Here is a 9,127-nt window from a genome sequence, read left to right as displayed (position 1 = left end):
TGAAGTGTGCTCCAAGGTGCGGCGTGCACGAAGTCGGAGCCCGGTTTGCCCCGGGTGTGCACCTCGGGTGCGCACCTCGCGTGCACCTTCGCTGCGGTGGGCACCTTGGCTGGGTTGCGCGCCTTGGTGGGCACCATGCAGTGCACGAAGTCGGAGCCCGGATTGCCCCGGGCGCGCACCTCCGCCAGGGTGGGCACCTTGGTGCGCACAACTTGCCTGGGCTGCGCACCAGGAAGGGCTCAAGATGGCACCCGCGTTCCGTTTTTTTCACTATCTTTCAGAACGGAAATTTTAAAATCTCGTTTTTTTTTGCCTTTTCTGGAAATTAGTGAAGGCAGCGCATCAAAGGTGCGCAACGCTGGTGCGAACCTGGGAGCGCTCCGATGTGTGCTCCAAGGTGCGGCGTGCACGAAGTCGGACCCCGGTTTGCCCCGGGTGCGCACCTCGCGTGCACCTTGGTGCGCACACCTTGGCTGGGTTGCGCGCCCTGGTGGGCACCATGGTGCGCACCAAGGAGCGCTCCGAAGTGTGCTCCAAGGTGCGGCGTGCACGAAGTCGGAGCCCGGTTTGCCCCGGGTGCGCACCTCGCGTGCACCTTCGCCGCGGTGGGCACCATGGCGTGCACGAAGTCGGAGCCCGGTTTGCCCCGGGTGCGCACCTCGCGTGCACCTTCGCCGGGGTGGGCACCTTGGTGTGCAGACCTTGGCTGGGTTGCGCGCCCTGGTGGGCACCATGGTGCGCACCAAGGAGCGCTCCGAAGTGTGCTCCAAGGTGCGGCCTGCACGAAGTCGGAGCCCGGTTTGCCCCGGGTGTGCACCTCGGGTGGGCACCTTGGTGCGCATGCCTTGCCTGGGCTGCGCACCAGGGCGGGCTCAAGATGGCACCCGCGTTCCTTTTTTTTCACTATCTTTCAAAACGGAAATTTTAAAATCTCATTTTTTTTTGCCTTTTTCTGGAAATTAGTGAAGGCAGCGCATCAAAGGTGCGCACCTCGCTGCCCACCACGGTGCGCAACGCCGGTGGGCACCCGGGAGTGCTTCGAAGTGTGCTCCAAGGTGCTGCGTGCACGTTGTCGGAGCCCGGTTTGCCCCGGGTGCGCACCTCGCGTGCACCTTCGTCGGGGTGGGCACCTTGGCTGGGTTTGCCCCGGCTGCGCTCCGAAGCGGGGTTATTGGAGCGCCGCCTCTTTTTTTGTCGGAGCGTTTGGTGGGGTTTCTCGCATTGGCTCTTCCGAGGCCCGGTTGCCACCCTGGCGCGCACGAAGTCGGAAGTAGGGTTAATTGCCCGGGTGCGCACCTTTGCCAGGGTGGGCACCTTACCTGGGCTGCGCACCAGGGCGGGCTCAAGATGGCACGCGCGTTCCGTTTTTTTCACTATCTTTCAAAACGGAAATTTTAAAATCTCCTTTTTTTTTTGCCTTTTCTGGAAATTAGTGAAGGCAGCGCATCAAAGGTGCGCACCTCGCTGCCCACCTTGGTGTGCTCTGAGGTGCGCACCCGGGAGCGCTACGAAGTGTGCTCCAAGGTGCGGCGTGCACGTTGTCGGAGCCCGGTTTGCCCCGGGTGCGCACCTCGCCTGCACCTTGGCCGGGGTGGGCACCTTGGCTGGGTTTGCCCAGGGTGCGCTCCGAAGCGGGGTTACTGGAGCGCCCCCTCTTTTTTTGTCAGAGCGTTTGGTGGGGTTTCTCGCATTGGCTCTTCCCAGGCCCGGTTGTTGGGTGCGCTCCCACCCTGGCGCGCGCGAAGTTGGAAGTTGGGTTAATTGCCCGGGCGCGCACCTTCGCCAGGGTGGGCACCTTGGTGCGCACACCTTGGCTGGGCTGCGCACCAGGGCGGGCTCAAGATGGCACCAGCATTCCCTTTTTCTCACTATCTTTCAAAACGGAAATTTTAAAATCTCGTTTTTTTTTTGCCTTTTATGGAAATTAGTGAAGGCATCGCATCAAAGGTGCGCACCTCGCTGCCCACCTTGGTGTGCTCCGAGGTGCCCACCACGGTGCGCAACGCCGGTGCGAACCCGGGAGCGCCCCGATGTGTGCTCCAAGGTGCGGCGTGCACGAAGTCGGACCCCGGTTTGCCCCGGGTGCGCACCTCGCGTGCACCTTGGTGCGCACACCTTGGCTGGGTTGCGCGGCCTGGTGGGCACCATGGTGCGCACCAAGGAGCGCTCCGAAGTGTGCTCCAAGGTGCGGCGTGCACGAAGTCGGAGCCCGGTTTGCCCCGGGTACGCACCTCGCGTGCACCTTCGCCGGGGTGGGCACCTCGGCTGGGTTGCGCGCCCTGGTGCGCACCAAGGAGCGCTCCGAAGTGTGCTCCAAGGTGCGGCGTGCACGAAGTCGGAGCCCGGTTTGCCCCGGGTGCGCACCTTCGCCGCGGTGCGCACCATGGCGTGCACGAAGTCGGAGCCCGGTTTGCCCCGGGTGCGCACCTCGCGTGCACCTTCGGCGGGGTTGCGCGCCCTGGTGGGCACCATGGTGCGCACCAAGGAGCGCTCCGAAGTGTGCTCCAAGGTGCGGCGTGCACGAAGTCGGAGCCCGGTTTGCCCCGGGTGCGCACCTCGCGTGCACCTTCGGCGGGGTTGCGCGCCCTGGTGGGCACCATGGTGCGCACCAAGGAGCGCTCCGAAGTGTGCTCCAAGGTGCGGCGTGCACGAAGTCGGAGCCCGGTTTGCCCCGGGTGCGCACCTCGCGTGCACCTTCGCCGCGGTGGGCACCATGGCGTGCACGAAGTCGGAGCCCGGTTTGCCCCGGGTGCGCACCTCGCGTGCACCTTCGCCGGGGTGGGCACCTCGGCTGGGTTGCGCGCCCTGGTGCGCACCAAGGAGCGCTCCGAAGTGTGCTCCAAGGTGCGGCGTGCACGAAGTCGGAGCCCGGTTTGCCCCGGGTGCGCACCTCGCGTGCACCTTCGCCAGGGTGGGCACCTCGGTGCGCACACCTTCTCAATGTTTTCTTGCCTTTTCTGGAAATTGGTGAAGGCAGCGCATCAAAGGTGCGCACCTCGGTGTGCTCCGAGGTGCGAACCCGAGAGCGCTCCGAGGTGCCCACGAAGTCGAAAGTCGGGTTAATTGCATTGTTTTCCCCGGGTGCGCTCCGAGGTGCGCAACATCGGCGCGCACCAAGGAGGGCTCCGAAGTGTGCTCCAAGGTGCGCACGATGGCGTGCACCTCTGGTGCGCACGATTCGGAGCTCGGTTTGACCGGGGTGCGCACACCTTGGCTGGGTTGCGCACCTTTTGTGCGCTCCAAGGTGCGCACGAAGTCGGAGCTCGGTTTGCCCCGGGTGCGCACCTTCGCCAGGGTGCGCACCTTGATGCGCACGCCTTGGCTGGGCTGCGCACCTTGGTGGGCGCCATGGTGCGCACCTTTCGTGCGCTCCAAGGTGCGCACGAAGTCGGAGCTCGGTTTGCCCCGGGTGCGCACCTTGGTGGGCGCCATGGTGCACTCCGAGGTGCCCAAGATTGGTGCGCACCAAGGAGCGCTCCGAAGTGCGCTCCAAGGTGCGCGCGAAGTCGAAAGTTGGGTTAATTGTCCGGTTTGCCTCGGGTGCGCACCTTGCGTGCACCTTCGCCAGGGTGGGCGCCTTGGTGCGCACACCTTGGCTGGGCTGCGCACACCTTGGCACCCGCGTTTCCTTCATTTTAAATTTTTTTTTTTTACAATCTCTCAAGTGGGAAATTCTATAATCTCAACTTTTTTTGCCTTTTCAGGAAACTTTTGAATGGAGCGCATCATTGGTGCGCTCCGAAGTGTGCTCCAAAGCTCTCTCCAGCTGCGTGCACCTGCCCCGGCCGCGCACCCGGCCCCGCCCAGCTTCGCTCACCTGTCCCGGGCGTCTGGTGCGGAACCTTAGAGTAAGAAACATCACCGTGCACCTTGGCCAACGTGCGCGACTCGACCGAGCGCGCACTGGCCGAGGTGCACACCGATTTCACCTGGGTGTGCGCGCAGCACCTCGGGCGCACCGGGGTGCGCGCACAACGCCCGGGTTGCACCGTGGCCTGTGTGCTCGGGGCGCCTCGGGTGCGCGCTCGGTGTCGCCCCCGCGCGCGCGGTAGTGCGGGCAGCGCACCCCGGCCCGGCCCGGCCCCGACGAGAACGCAAACGGGCAAAAGGTTTATTCAAATAGCATTGCGACGCCCGGCGAAAAACTAAAAAAGGGTGCAACACCGGGACTTCCCGGGAGGTCACCCATCCCAGTACTACTCCGGCCCAAGCGCGCTTAACTGCGGAGTTCTGATGGGATCCGGTGCACTAACGCTGGTATGATCGCACCCGTTATGAGCTTGTCGCAGTGTGTACTTAGCAAACCGCGACCCACGTGCGAATCCACCCCGGCCACCCACCCCCGTCGAGGTGCACACCCTCCCTCGCGAAGTGCGCCCCGTTCGCCAAGTGTGAGCCCTGCCCGGGTGCGCGCACCTTGCTAGGGCGTCGGGTGTGCACCCGGCCCGGCCTACGTGCGTGCACCTGGAGGGGGCGTCGTGTGCGTGCAGTGTCCCGTCTGCAACGCGGTGCCCACACACCACCTCGGGCGCAACGACCTGCGCTCACATGTGGGCCGAGTGCACCTTGGTGCATGTTCGGGGCGCCTCGGGTGCACGCTCGATCTTGCCCCGGTGCACCAAGGCGCTCGGTTTGCCCCGGGTGCGCACTTGGTGCAAGGTGGGCACCCAAAATAGGGATCAAGCACCAAAACACAAGTTTCGGGATGCAAAATGGGACCCAAGGACCACAAATGCGTTCCAAGACCCATGATGGGTCCACGAGAACAAAAATGTGTTCCGAGACTTAATAAACAAATATTGGGTTTTAGGAGAAGAAACATGCTCTGATGCCCAAAACGAGAATCGACCCCGAAAAGGCCACAGGCCAAAAGTGGGATGCGAGACAAAAAAAAATGGGACCCGAGGACCAAAATTGGGTTCCCAGGTCGAAGACAGGGCAACCGGACAAGAAACGACCTCTAAGGCTCGAAATGAGTCCCGACGACTAAAACTTGACAAGAAGCACCCATCAGGCACCCAACTCGACACCCATGGGATGCCGACCCACCCGGGCTTCCACCTAGCACACCTTGGCACCCACCCACCCTCGCACCCAACCTCGCACCCAACTTAGCACCTTTGAACCCACATTGGCACTCACCCTGACCCTGGCACCTTGGAACCCACATTGGCACTCACCTTGACCCTGGCACCCACCTTTGCACTCACCTTGGGACCCACCCTGGCTCCCACCTCGGCACCCACCCAGACACCCACCTTGGTTCCTTGGCACCCACCTTGGATCCTTGGCACCCACCCCGACACCCACCTTGGCACGCAACTTGGCTACTTGCCACCCACCTTGGCTCCTTGACGCCCACCCCGACAACCACCCCGTGACCTACCCTGGCTAGGGTTGGTGCACACCCACCCTGGTGCCCACCTTGGCACCCACCCTATGACCCACCTTGGCACGCACCTTAGTACCCACCCCGTTACCCACCCTAGGACCCACCCCGTGACCCACCTTGGCCAGGGTGGGTGCACCCACCCTGGTGCCCACCTTGGCACCCACCCATCCTAGCACCCAGCCTGTGACCGGGCTTGGAACCCAACCTTGCACCCGCACCCGTCTTGGCCAGTGTGGGTGCGCACCCATCCTGGCACCCACGTTGTGACACACCCTTTAACCCACGCACCCTAGCACCCACGTTGGCACCCACCTTGGAACCCAACCTAGCAACTTGGCACCCACCCCGTGACCCACCTTGGCATCCACCATAGCAGTCGCCGACTTGGCACCCACCTCGGCACCCACCTTGACACTTGTGGACCCACCTTGCCACTCACCCTAGCATCGACCCATCCTAGCACCCACCCTGGCACCTTTGCACCCTAGCACTCACCCATCCTAGCACCTAACCTGTGACCCACCTTGACACTCACCCTCGCACCCACCTTGGAACCCAACCTAGCACCCACCCACCCTGACACCAACCCTAGCACCTACCCACCCTTGCACCCACCCTGTGACCCATCTTGGCACCCACCCATCCTACCACTCAACCTATCACCCACCTTCTCACCCACCTTGGCATCCACCTTAGCACCCACCCACACTGGCACCTTGGCACCCACCTCGGGCAAGGTGGGTGCACACCCACCCTGGCACCCAATTTAGAACCCACCGAGCATGTTACCCACCTTGGCACCCACATTGCAGCCCACCCTAGTACCCACCCTATGACCCACATTGGCATCCACACCCTAGCACCCAGGCACCTCGACACCCGCCTTGACACCCACCCTAGCACTGAACCTGTGACCCACCTTGGAACTCACCCTAGAACCCACCCACCCTGTGAACCACCTTGGCATCCACCTTAGCACCCACCCACCTTGGCACCCACTCTAGCACTCACCCATCCTAACACCCAACTTGTTACCCACCTTGGCACCCGCCCTCGCGTCCACCTTGAAACCCACCCTAGCACCCACCCACGCAGGAGCCCACCTTGGCACCCAACCTAACACCCACGCATCCTGGCACCCAACTTGTGACCCACCTTGGAACCCACCCTAGTACCCACCTTTGAACCCACTATATCACCAACCCACCTTGGCACCCACCCTATGACCCTCTTTGGAATCCACCCTAGCACGCACCCACCCTGGCACCCACCATGGAGCGCACCCTAGCACCCACCCACCTCGGCACGCACCTCAACACCCACCTTGGTGTGCGCACTGCGCCAACCTCTCAAAGACCCTATGTGGTGCGCTCCAAAGTGTACACCTTTGGTGCGCTCCAAGGTGCGCACCTTTGGTGCACACCGAGGTGCACACCAAAGTGTGCACCGAGGTGAGCACCAAAGTGCACTCCAGGGTGCACACCAAGGCGTGCACCTTTGGTGCGGTCAATGCAAACGAATTCGGAAGTTGGGGTCGATGTCCTAATCGCTGCTGCAGACTACACGTATGAGAATCGGACAAATAGCTTTATATAGGGGAGGTGTTGCGTTTGATGGGTCGACTCCCCTGGTTGTGTGCACTGCACCAACTTCAAAGACCCTGTCTTGTTTAAGAAGTCAAAAGTTGGGGTGGATGTCCTAATCATTGCTGCAGTCTACGCATGTATGAGAATCAGACAAATAGCTTATATAGGGGAGGTGTTGCATTCGGTGGGTTGACTCCCCTGGTTGTGCGCACTGCGCCAACCTCAAAGACCCCGCATAGCAGAAGAAGTCGGAAGTCGGATTTTGGTGAGCACCAAGGCGTGCACCTTTGGTGCGGTCAACGCAGACGAATTCAGAAGTTGGGGTGGATGTCCTAATCGTTGTTGCAGGCTACACATGTATGAGAATCAGACAAATAGCTTATATAGGGGAGGTGTTGGGTTTGATGGGTCAACTCCCTTGGTTGTGCGCATTACGCCAACCTCAAAGACCTTGTTTTCGTTAAGAAGTCAAAAGTTGGGGTCAATGTCCTAATGGCTCCTGCAGGCTACACATGTATGAGAATCGGACAAATAGCTTATATAGGGGAGGTGTTGGGTTTGATGGGTCGACTCCCCTGGTTGTGCGCATTACGTCAACCTCAAAGACCTTGTTTTCGTTAAGAAGTCAAAAGTTGGGGTCGATGTCCTAATTGCTCCTGTAGACTACACATGTATGAGAATCAGACAAATAGCTTATATAGGGGAGGTGTTGGGTTTGATGGGTTGACTCCCCTAGTTGTTCGCATTACACCAACCTCAAAGACCTTGTTTTCGTTTAGAAGCCGAAAGTTGGGGTCGATGTCCTAATTGCTCCTGCAGGCTACGCATGTATGAGAATCAGACAAATAGCTTATATAGGGGAGGTGTTGGGTTTGATGGGTCGACTCCCCTGGTTGTGCGCATTGCGCCAACCTCAAAGACCCTGCATTGCGGATGAAGTCGAAAGTCAGAGTTTGGTGTGCTACAAGGTGTGGTCGAAGGTGCTCACCTAGGTGTGCACCTTTGGAGCACAGGAAAAGTGCCCTCCAAAAGTGCGCACCTTTGGAGTGCACAAAAGTGCCCTCCAAAAGTGCGCACCTTTGGAGCGCAGAAAAGTGCCCTCCAAAAAGTGCCCTCCAAAAGTGCGCACCTTTGGAGCGCAGAAAAGTGCCCTCCAAAAAGTGCCCTCCAAAAGTGCGCACCTTTGGAGCGCAGAAAAGTGCCCTCCAAAAAGTGCCCTCCAAAAGTGCGCACCTTTGGAGCGCAGAAAAGTGCCCTCCAAAAAGTGCCCTCCAAAAGTGCGCACCTTTGGAGCGCAGAAAAGTGCCCTCCAAAAAGTGCCCTCCAAAAGTGCGCACCTTTGGAGCGCAGAAAAGTGCCCTCCAAAAAGTGCCCTCCAAAAGTGCGCACCTTTGGAGCGCAGAAAAGTGCCCTCCAAAAAGTGCCCTCCAAAAGTGCGCACCTTTGGAGCGCAGAAAAGTGCCCTCCAAAAAGTGCCCTCCAAAAGTGCGCACCTTTGGAGCGCAGAAAAGTGCCCTCCAAAAAGTGCCCTCCAAAAGTGCGCACCTTTGGAGCGCAGAAAAGTGCCCTCCAAAAAGTGCCCTCCAAAAGTGCGCACCTTTGGAGCGCAGAAAAGTGCCCTCCAAAAGTGCGCACCTTTGGAGCGCACAAAAGTGCCCTCCAAAAGTGCGCACTTTTGGTGCGCACCAAGGCGCTGGTTCGGTCGTTGCAGGCGAGTTCGGAAGTTGGGGTCGATGTCCTGAGCGGAGGTGCAAACTACACAGGTGTCGGAATCGGACAAATAGCTTATATAGGGGAGGTGTATGCTTCGATGGGTCGACTCCCCAGGTTGAGCGCACCGCGCCAACCTCAAAGACCCTACGGTATGGATGAAGTCGGAAGTTGGGTCCGATGACCGATTCGATTAGTAGGTATGCTCATGAGGTCGGAATTTGGGTCCGATGACCTGCCATGTGCAGGAAGGCGAATGTTGACACTGTGCGTTGCAAGGTGCACACCAAGGCGCTGGTGCGGTCTTTTTAGTCGAGTTCGGAAGTTGGGGTCGATGTCCTGATCGGAGGTGCAAGCTACACAGGTGTGGGAATCGGACAAATAGCTTATATAGGGGAGGTGTATGCTTCGTTGGGTCGACTCCCCGGGTTGAGCGCAC

The 9,127-nt window shown here is 60.1% G+C and overlaps 1 non-coding gene across 1 annotated transcript; it reads right to left on the bottom strand.

The window, feature by feature from the left end:
* Positions 1 to 4,152: 4,152 nt before the first annotated feature.
* LOC131863913 (5S ribosomal RNA) lies at positions 4,153 to 4,271 on the bottom strand. The gene has a single exon (XR_009362806.1). It is a non-coding gene; the product is annotated as a 5S ribosomal RNA (ribosomal RNA).
* Positions 4,272 to 9,127: the final 4,856 nt, after the last annotated feature.

Source organism: Cryptomeria japonica, unplaced genomic scaffold, assembly GCF_030272615.1.
Source record: "Cryptomeria japonica unplaced genomic scaffold, Sugi_1.0 HiC_scaffold_73, whole genome shotgun sequence".
Lineage (NCBI taxonomy): Eukaryota > Viridiplantae > Streptophyta > Pinopsida > Cupressales > Cupressaceae > Cryptomeria > Cryptomeria japonica.
Note: the sequence above shows the minus strand (reverse complement) of the source record. Positions and strands in the feature narration are given on the sequence as shown.